General features: G+C 45.3%; 12 non-coding genes across 12 annotated transcripts; all 12 read right to left on the bottom strand.

The window, feature by feature from the left end:
- Positions 1 to 115: 115 nt before the first annotated feature.
- Positions 116 to 234, bottom strand: LOC142535684 (5S ribosomal RNA). The gene has a single exon (XR_012817697.1). It is a non-coding gene; the product is annotated as a 5S ribosomal RNA (ribosomal RNA).
- Positions 235 to 916: 682 nt separating this feature from the next.
- LOC142535685 (5S ribosomal RNA) lies at positions 917 to 1,035 on the bottom strand. Its single transcript, XR_012817698.1, has one exon. It is a non-coding gene; the product is annotated as a 5S ribosomal RNA (ribosomal RNA).
- A 682-nt stretch (positions 1,036 to 1,717) lies between these two features.
- Positions 1,718 to 1,836, bottom strand: LOC142535686 (5S ribosomal RNA). Its single transcript, XR_012817699.1, has one exon. It is a non-coding gene; the product is annotated as a 5S ribosomal RNA (ribosomal RNA).
- A 684-nt stretch (positions 1,837 to 2,520) lies between these two features.
- LOC142535687 (5S ribosomal RNA) lies at positions 2,521 to 2,639 on the bottom strand. Its single transcript, XR_012817700.1, has one exon. It is a non-coding gene; the product is annotated as a 5S ribosomal RNA (ribosomal RNA).
- Positions 2,640 to 3,321: 682 nt separating this feature from the next.
- Positions 3,322 to 3,440, bottom strand: LOC142535688 (5S ribosomal RNA). Its single transcript, XR_012817701.1, has one exon. It is a non-coding gene; the product is annotated as a 5S ribosomal RNA (ribosomal RNA).
- A 684-nt stretch (positions 3,441 to 4,124) lies between these two features.
- Positions 4,125 to 4,243, bottom strand: LOC142535689 (5S ribosomal RNA). Its single transcript, XR_012817702.1, has one exon. It is a non-coding gene; the product is annotated as a 5S ribosomal RNA (ribosomal RNA).
- Positions 4,244 to 4,926: 683 nt separating this feature from the next.
- Positions 4,927 to 5,045, bottom strand: LOC142535691 (5S ribosomal RNA). The gene has a single exon (XR_012817704.1). It is a non-coding gene; the product is annotated as a 5S ribosomal RNA (ribosomal RNA).
- A 683-nt stretch (positions 5,046 to 5,728) lies between these two features.
- LOC142535692 (5S ribosomal RNA) lies at positions 5,729 to 5,847 on the bottom strand. The gene has a single exon (XR_012817705.1). It is a non-coding gene; the product is annotated as a 5S ribosomal RNA (ribosomal RNA).
- Positions 5,848 to 6,529: 682 nt separating this feature from the next.
- On the bottom strand, positions 6,530 to 6,648 carry LOC142535693 (5S ribosomal RNA). Its single transcript, XR_012817706.1, has one exon. It is a non-coding gene; the product is annotated as a 5S ribosomal RNA (ribosomal RNA).
- A 683-nt stretch (positions 6,649 to 7,331) lies between these two features.
- LOC142535694 (5S ribosomal RNA) lies at positions 7,332 to 7,450 on the bottom strand. Its single transcript, XR_012817707.1, has one exon. It is a non-coding gene; the product is annotated as a 5S ribosomal RNA (ribosomal RNA).
- Positions 7,451 to 8,134: 684 nt separating this feature from the next.
- Positions 8,135 to 8,253, bottom strand: LOC142535697 (5S ribosomal RNA). Its single transcript, XR_012817709.1, has one exon. It is a non-coding gene; the product is annotated as a 5S ribosomal RNA (ribosomal RNA).
- Positions 8,254 to 8,935: 682 nt separating this feature from the next.
- On the bottom strand, positions 8,936 to 9,059 carry LOC142535700 (5S ribosomal RNA). The gene has a single exon (XR_012817712.1). It is a non-coding gene; the product is annotated as a 5S ribosomal RNA (ribosomal RNA).
- Between the last annotated feature and the right edge of the window lie 496 nt (positions 9,060 to 9,555).

The raw sequence follows: 9,555 nt of genomic DNA on the forward strand, positions 1-9,555 counted from the left end.
GCAGTGCCCGAGCTACTTTCATTTCACATGTCTTATCTGGTCCCGATCGAGATTCAGATGATTTGAGCCGAAAATCGTCTGTCAACAAGTAATCAAAAATAGAAAAACACGAAAAAGGGTGCAACACGAGGACTTCCCAGGGGGTCACCCATCCTAGTACTGCTCTCGCCCAAGCACGCTTAACTTCGGAGTTCTGATGGGATCCGGTGCATTAGTGCTGGTATGATCGCACCCGACATTGAGTGGGATGTTTATTCTTATATCCCTCGAGTACGTGTGGAGCGGGCGGCGATGGACAACACGCGGCACTGCTCTCGCCCAATCATAACCATGAAGTTAAGCGTTCTGGCGCGATGGCAGAGCTAGGATGGGTGACCTCCCTGGGAAGACCTCGTGTCGCGACCGTTTACGTAAATTATGGATAAAACAGTCGAAATAATTGTTTTTAATGAGTTAACCGTCTCCGGAGTAATCTGCGTCATACCCTTCCGCACAGAACCGGCTCACGACAACAAAAATCGATAAATGTTCCCAGAAAATAGAAAAAAAATAAGAAGAAGGAAATAACGAATGTAAAGCTATTATTATGCCTGGGATACGATAAAATGGAACCGGAATCGAATTTCGAACTTCCTAAGCGGATTTCTCGAGGAAACGAAAGCTTAACAGAAGCGGTAAATCGCAAATTAGAGGGTCTTAGAGAAGGAATTCGGCTAAAATCTCGTCAGCTCATTGCGTAGTAATGAGTCTCGTCCGTTTGCCCGTTTACAATCAAATTAGCCTACAATTTTGTCCAAATCCGGCAGTGCCCGAGCTACTTTCATTTCACATGTCTTATCTGGTCCCGATCGAGATTCAGATGATTTGAGCCGAAAATCGTCTGTCAACAAGTAATCAAAAATAGAAAAACACGAAAAGGGTGCAACACGAGGACTTCCCAGGGGGTCACCCATCCTAGTACTGCTCTCGCCCAAGCACGCTTAACTTCGGAGTTCTGATGGGATCCGGTGCATTAGTGCTGGTATGATCGCACCCGACATTGAGTGGGATGTTTATTCTTATATCCCTCGAGTACGTGTGGAGCGGGCGGCGATGGACAACACGCGGCACTGCTCTCGCCCAATCATAACCATGAAGTTAAGCGTTCTGGCGCGATGGCAGAGCTAGGATGGGTGACCTCCCTGGGAAGACCTCGTGTCGCGACCGTTTACGTAAATTATGGATAAAACAGTCGAAATAATTGTTTTTAATGAGTTAACCGTCTCCGGAGTAATCTGCGTCATACCCTTCCGCACAGAACCGGCTCACGACAACAAAAATCGATAAATGTTCCCAGAAAATAGAAAAAAAATAAGAAGAAGGAAATAACGAATGTAAAGCTATTATTATGCCTGGGATACGATAAAATGGAACCGGAATCGAATTTCGAACTTCCTAAGCGGATTTCTCGAGGAAACGAAAGCTTAACAGAAGCGGTAAATCGCAAATTAGAGGGTCTTAGAGAAGGAATTCGGCTAAAATCTCGTCAGCTCATTGCGTAGTAATGAGTCTCGTCCGTTTGCCCGTTTACAATCAAATTAGCCTACAATTTTGTCCAAATCCGGCAGTGCCCGAGCTACTTTCATTTCACATGTCTTATCTTGTCCCGATCGAGATTCAGATGATTTGAGCCGAAAATCGTCTGTCAACAAGTAATCAAAATAGAAAAACACGAAAAAGGGTGCAACACGAGGACTTCCCAGGGGGTCACCCATCCTAGTACTGCTCTCGCCCAAGCACGCTTAACTTCGGAGTTCTGATGGGATCCGGTGCATTAGTGCTGGTATGATCGCACCCGACATTGAGTGGGATGTTTATTCTTATATCCCTCGAGTACGTGTGGAGCGGGCGGCGATGGACAACACGCGGCACTGCTCTCGCCCAATCATAACCATGAAGTTAAGCGTTCTGGCGCGATGGCAGAGCTAGGATGGGTGACCTCCCTGGGAAGACCTCGTGTCGCGACCGTTTACGTAAATTATGGATAAAACAGTCGAAATAATTGTTTTTAATGAGTTAACCGTCTCCGGAGTAATCTGCGTCATACCCTTCCGCACAGAACCGGCTCACGACAACAAAAATCGATAAATGTTCCCAGAAAATAGAAAAAAAAATAAGAAGAAGGAAATAACGAATGTAAAGCTATTATTATGCCTGGGATACGATAAAATGGAACCGGAATCGAATTTCGAACTTCCTAAGCGGATTTCTCGAGGAAACGAAAGCTTAACAGAAGCGGTAAATCGCAAATTAGAGGGTCTTAGAGAAGGAATTCGGCTAAAATCTCGTCAGCTCATTGCGTAGTAATGAGTCTCGTCCGTTTGCCCGTTTACAATCAAATTAGCCTACAATTTTGTCCAAATCCGGCAGTGCCCGAGCTACTTTCATTTCACATGTCTTATCTGGTCCCGATCGAGATTCAGATGATTTGAGCCGAAAATCGTCTGTCAACAAGTAATCAAAAATAGAAAAACACGAAAAAGGGTGCAACACGAGGACTTCCCAGGGGGTCACCCATCCTAGTACTGCTCTCGCCCAAGCACGCTTAACTTCGGAGTTCTGATGGGATCCGGTGCATTAGTGCTGGTATGATCGCACCCGACATTGAGTGGGATGTTTATTCTTATATCCCTCGAGTACGTGTGGAGCGGGCGGCGATGGACAACACGCGGCACTGCTCTCGCCCAATCATAACCATGAAGTTAAGCGTTCTGGCGCGATGGCAGAGCTAGGATGGGTGACCTCCCTGGGAAGACCTCGTGTCGCGACCGTTTACGTAAATTATGGATAAAACAGTCGAAATAATTGTTTTTAATGAGTTAACCGTCTCCGGAGTAATCTGCGTCATACCCTTCCGCACAGAACCGGCTCACGACAACAAAAATCGATAAATGTTCCCAGAAAATAGAAAAAAAATAAGAAGAAGGAAATAACGAATGTAAAGCTATTATTATGCCTGGGATACGATAAAATGGAACCGGAATCGAATTTCGAACTTCCTAAGCGGATTTCTCGAGGAAACGAAAGCTTAACAGAAGCGGTAAATCGCAAATTAGAGGGTCTTAGAGAAGGAATTCGGCTAAAATCTCGTCAGCTCATTGCGTAGTAATGAGTCTCGTCCGTTTGCCCGTTTACAATCAAATTAGCCTACAATTTTGTCCAAATCCGGCAGTGCCCGAGCTACTTTCATTTCACATGTCTTATCTGGTCCCGATCGAGATTCAGATGATTTGAGCCGAAAATCGTCTGTCAACAAGTAATCAAAAATAGAAAAACACGAAAAGGGTGCAACACGAGGACTTCCCAGGGGGTCACCCATCCTAGTACTGCTCTCGCCCAAGCACGCTTAACTTCGGAGTTCTGATGGGATCCGGTGCATTAGTGCTGGTATGATCGCACCCGACATTGAGTGGGATGTTTATTCTTATATCCCTCGAGTACGTGTGGAGCGGGCGGCGATGGACAACACGCGGCACTGCTCTCGCCCAATCATAACCATGAAGTTAAGCGTTCTGGCGCGATGGCAGAGCTAGGATGGGTGACCTCCCTGGGAAGACCTCGTGTCGCGACCGTTTACGTAAATTATGGATAAAACAGTCGAAATAATTGTTTTTAATGAGTTAACCGTCTCCGGAGTAATCTGCGTCATACCCTTCCGCACAGAACCGGCTCACGACAACAAAAATCGATAAATGTTCCCAGAAAATAGAAAAAAAAATAAGAAGAAGGAAATAACGAATGTAAAGCTATTATTATGCCTGGGATACGATAAAATGGAACCGGAATCGAATTTCGAACTTCCTAAGCGGATTTCTCGAGGAAACGAAAGCTTAACAGAAGCGGTAAATCGCAAATTAGAGGGTCTTAGAGAAGGAATTCGGCTAAAATCTCGTCAGCTCATTGCGTAGTAATGAGTCTCGTCCGTTTGCCCGTTTACAATCAAATTAGCCTACAATTTTGTCCAAATCCGGCAGTGCCCGAGCTACTTTCATTTCACATGTCTTATCTGGTCCCGATCGAGATTCAGATGATTTGAGCCGAAAATCGTCTGTCAACAAGTAATCAAAAATAGAAAAACACGAAAAAGGGTGCAACACGAGGACTTCCCAGGGGGTCACCCATCCTAGTACTGCTCTCGCCCAAGCACGCTTAACTTCGGAGTTCTGATGGGATCCGGTGCATTAGTGCTGGTATGATCGCACCCGACATTGAGTGGGATGTTTATTCTTATATCCCTCGAGTACGTGTGGAGCGGGCGGCGATGGACAACACGCGGCACTGCTCTCGCCCAATCATAACCATGAAGTTAAGCGTTCTGGCGCGATGGCAGAGCTAGGATGGGTGACCTCCCTGGGAAGACCTCGTGTCGCGACCGTTTACGTAAATTATGGATAAAACAGTCGAAATAATTGTTTTTAATGAGTTAACCGTCTCCGGAGTAATCTGCGTCATACCCTTCCGCACAGAACCGGCTCACGACAACAAAAATCGATAAATGTTCCCAGAAAATAGAAAAAAAATAAGAAGAAGGAAATAACGAATGTAAAGCTATTATTATGCCTGGGATACGATAAAATGGAACCGGAATCGAATTTCGAACTTCCTAAGCGGATTTCTCGAGGAAACGAAAGCTTAACAGAAGCGGTAAATCGCAAATTAGAGGGTCTTAGAGAAGGAATTCGGCTAAAATCTCGTCAGCTCATTGCGTAGTAATGAGTCTCGTCCGTTTGCCCGTTTACAATCAAATTAGCCTACAATTTTGTCCAAATCCGGCAGTGCCCGAGCTACTTTCATTTCACATGTCTTATCTGGTCCCGATCGAGATTCAGATGATTTGAGCCGAAAATCGTCTGTCAACAAGTAATCAAAAATAGAAAAACACGAAAAAGGGTGCAACACGAGGACTTCCCAGGGGGTCACCCATCCTAGTACTGCTCTCGCCCAAGCACGCTTAACTTCGGAGTTCTGATGGGATCCGGTGCATTAGTGCTGGTATGATCGCACCCGACATTGAGTGGGATGTTTATTCTTATATCCCTCGAGTACGTGTGGAGCGGGCGGCGATGGACAACACGCGGCACTGCTCTCGCCCAATCATAACCATGAAGTTAAGCGTTCTGGCGCGATGGCAGAGCTAGGATGGGTGACCTCCCTGGGAAGACCTCGTGTCGCGACCGTTTACGTAAATTATGGATAAAACAGTCGAAATAATTGTTTTTAATGAGTTAACCGTCTCCGGAGTAATCTGCGTCATACCCTTCCGCACAGAACCGGCTCACGACAACAAAAATCGATAAATGTTCCCAGAAAATAGAAAAAAAAATAAGAAGAAGGAAATAACGAATGTAAAGCTATTATTATGCCTGGGATACGATAAAATGGAACCGGAATCGAATTTCGAACTTCCTAAGCGGATTTCTCGAGGAAACGAAAGCTTAACAGAAGCGGTAAATCGCAAATTAGAGGGTCTTAGAGAAGGAATTCGGCTAAAATCTCGTCAGCTCATTGCGTAGTAATGAGTCTCGTCCGTTTGCCCGTTTACAATCAAATTAGCCTACAATTTTGTCCAAATCCGGCAGTGCCCGAGCTACTTTCATTTCACATGTCTTATCTGGTCCCGATCGAGATTCAGATGATTTGAGCCGAAAATCGTCTGTCAACAAGTAATCAAAAATAGAAAAACACGAAAAGGGTGCAACACGAGGACTTCCCAGGGGGTCACCCATCCTAGTACTGCTCTCGCCCAAGCACGCTTAACTTCGGAGTTCTGATGGGATCCGGTGCATTAGTGCTGGTATGATCGCACCCGACATTGAGTGGGATGTTTATTCTTATATCCCTCGAGTACGTGTGGAGCGGGCGGCGATGGACAACACGCGGCACTGCTCTCGCCCAATCATAACCATGAAGTTAAGCGTTCTGGCGCGATGGCAGAGCTAGGATGGGTGACCTCCCTGGGAAGACCTCGTGTCGCGACCGTTTACGTAAATTATGGATAAAACAGTCGAAATAATTGTTTTTAATGAGTTAACCGTCTCCGGAGTAATCTGCGTCATACCCTTCCGCACAGAACCGGCTCACGACAACAAAAATCGATAAATGTTCCCAGAAAATAGAAAAAAAATAAGAAGAAGGAAATAACGAATGTAAAGCTATTATTATGCCTGGGATACGATAAAATGGAACCGGAATCGAATTTCGAACTTCCTAAGCGGATTTCTCGAGGAAACGAAAGCTTAACAGAAGCGGTAAATCGCAAATTAGAGGGTCTTAGAGAAGGAATTCGGCTAAAATCTCGTCAGCTCATTGCGTAGTAATGAGTCTCGTCCGTTTGCCCGTTTACAATCAAATTAGCCTACAATTTTGTCCAAATCCGGCAGTGCCCGAGCTACTTTCATTTCACATGTCTTATCTGGTCCCGATCGAGATTCAGATGATTTGAGCCGAAAATCGTCTGTCAACAAGTAATCAAAAATAGAAAAACACGAAAAGGGTGCAACACGAGGACTTCCCAGGGGGTCACCCATCCTAGTACTGCTCTCGCCCAAGCACGCTTAACTTCGGAGTTCTGATGGGATCCGGTGCATTAGTGCTGGTATGATCGCACCCGACATTGAGTGGGATGTTTATTCTTATATCCCTCGAGTACGTGTGGAGCGGGCGGCGATGGACAACACGCGGCACTGCTCTCGCCCAATCATAACCATGAAGTTAAGCGTTCTGGCGCGATGGCAGAGCTAGGATGGGTGACCTCCCTGGGAAGACCTCGTGTCGCGACCGTTTACGTAAATTATGGATAAAACAGTCGAAATAATTGTTTTTAATGAGTTAACCGTCTCCGGAGTAATCTGCGTCATACCCTTCCGCACAGAACCGGCTCACGACAACAAAAATCGATAAATGTTCCCAGAAAATAGAAAAAAAATAAGAAGAAGGAAATAACGAATGTAAAGCTATTATTATGCCTGGGATACGATAAAATGGAACCGGAATCGAATTTCGAACTTCCTAAGCGGATTTCTCGAGGAAACGAAAGCTTAACAGAAGCGGTAAATCGCAAATTAGAGGGTCTTAGAGAAGGAATTCGGCTAAAATCTCGTCAGCTCATTGCGTAGTAATGAGTCTCGTCCGTTTGCCCGTTTACAATCAAATTAGCCTACAATTTTGTCCAAATCCGGCAGTGCCCGAGCTACTTTCATTTCACATGTCTTATCTGGTCCCGATCGAGATTCAGATGATTTGAGCCGAAAATCGTCTGTCAACAAGTAATCAAAAATAGAAAAACACGAAAAAGGGTGCAACACGAGGACTTCCCAGGGGGTCACCCATCCTAGTACTGCTCTCGCCCAAGCACGCTTAACTTCGGAGTTCTGATGGGATCCGGTGCATTAGTGCTGGTATGATCGCACCCGACATTGAGTGGGATGTTTATTCTTATATCCCTCGAGTACGTGTGGAGCGGGCGGCGATGGACAACACGCGGCACTGCTCTCGCCCAATCATAACCATGAAGTTAAGCGTTCTGGCGCGATGGCAGAGCTAGGATGGGTGACCTCCCTGGGAAGACCTCGTGTCGCGACCGTTTACGTAAATTATGGATAAAACAGTCGAAATAATTGTTTTTAATGAGTTAACCGTCTCCGGAGTAATCTGCGTCATACCCTTCCGCACAGAACCGGCTCACGACAACAAAAATCGATAAATGTTCCCAGAAAATAGAAAAAAAAATAAGAAGAAGGAAATAACGAATGTAAAGCTATTATTATGCCTGGGATACGATAAAATGGAACCGGAATCGAATTTCGAACTTCCTAAGCGGATTTCTCGAGGAAACGAAAGCTTAACAGAAGCGGTAAATCGCAAATTAGAGGGTCTTAGAGAAGGAATTCGGCTAAAATCTCGTCAGCTCATTGCGTAGTAATGAGTCTCGTCCGTTTGCCCGTTTACAATCAAATTAGCCTACAATTTTGTCCAAATCCGGCAGTGCCCGAGCTACTTTCATTTCACATGTCTTATCTGGTCCCGATCGAGATTCAGATGATTTGAGCCGAAAATCGTCTGTCAACAAGTAATCAAAAATAGAAAAACACGAAAAGGGTTGCAACACGAGGACTTCCCAGGAGGTCACCCATACTAGTACTGCTCTCGCCCAAGCACGCTTAACTTCGGAGTTCTGATGGGATCCGGTGCATTAGTGCTGGTATGATCGCACCCGACATTGAGTGGGATGTTTATTCTTATATCCCTCGAGTACGTGTGGAGCGGGCGGCGATGGACAACACGCGGCACTGCTCTCGCCCAATCATAACCATGAAGTTAAGCGTTCTGGCGCGATGGCAGAGCTAGGATGGGTGACCTCCCTGGGAAGACCTCGTGTCGCGATCGTTTACGTAAATTATGGATAAAACAGTCGAAATAATTGTTTTTAATGAGTTAACCGTCTCCGGAGTAATCTGCGTCATACCCTTCCGCACAGAACCGGCTCACGACAACAAAAATCGATAAATGTTCCCAGAAAATAGAAAAAAAATAAGAAGAAGGAAATAACGAATGTAAAGCTATTATTATGCCTGGATACGATAAAATGGAACCGGAATCGAATTTCGAACTTCCTAAGCGGATTTCTCGAGGAAACGAAAGCTTAACAGAAGCGTTAAATCGCAAATTAGAGGGTCTTAGAGAAGGAATTCGGCTAAAATCTCGTCAGCTCATTGCGTAGTAATGAGTCTCGTCCGTTTGCCCGTTTACAATCAAATTAGCCTACAATTTTGTCCAAATCCGGCAGTGCCCGAGCTACTTTCATTTCACATGTCTTATCTGGTCCCGATCGAGATTCAGATGATTTGAGCCGAAAATCGTCTGTCAACAAGTAATCAAAAATAGAAAAACACGAAAAGGGATGCAACACGAGGACTTCCCAGGGGGTGGGGTCACCCATCCTAGTACTGCTCTCGCCCAAGCACGCTTAACTTCGGAGTTCTGATGGGATCCGGTGCATTAGTGCTGGTATGATCGCACCCGACATTGAGTGGGATGTTTATTCTTATATCCCTCGAGTACGTGTGGAGCGGGCGGCGATGGACAACACGCGGCACTGCTCTCGCCCAATCATAACCATGAAGTTAAGCGTTCTGGCGCGATGGAGAGCTAGGATGGGTGACCTCCCTGGGAAGACCTCGTGTCGCGACGTTTACGTAAATTATGGATAAAACAGTCGAAATAATTGTTTTTAATGAGTTAACCGTCTCCGGAGTAATCTGCGTCATACCCTTCCGCACAGAACCGGCTCACGACAACAAAATCGATAAATGTTCCCAGAAAATAGAAAAAAAAAATAAGAAGAAGGAAATAACGAATGTAGCTATTATTATGCCTGGGATACGAAAATGGAACCGGAATCGAATTTCGAACTTCCTAAGCGGATTTCATGATGAAACGAAAGCTTAACAGAAGCGTTAAATCGCAAATTAGAGGGTCTTAGAGAAGGAATTGGCTAAAATCTCGTCAGCTCATTGC

This window comes from Primulina tabacum, unplaced genomic scaffold, assembly GCF_025594145.1.
Source record: "Primulina tabacum isolate GXHZ01 unplaced genomic scaffold, ASM2559414v2 Contig1110, whole genome shotgun sequence".
NCBI lineage: Eukaryota > Viridiplantae > Streptophyta > Magnoliopsida > Lamiales > Gesneriaceae > Primulina > Primulina tabacum.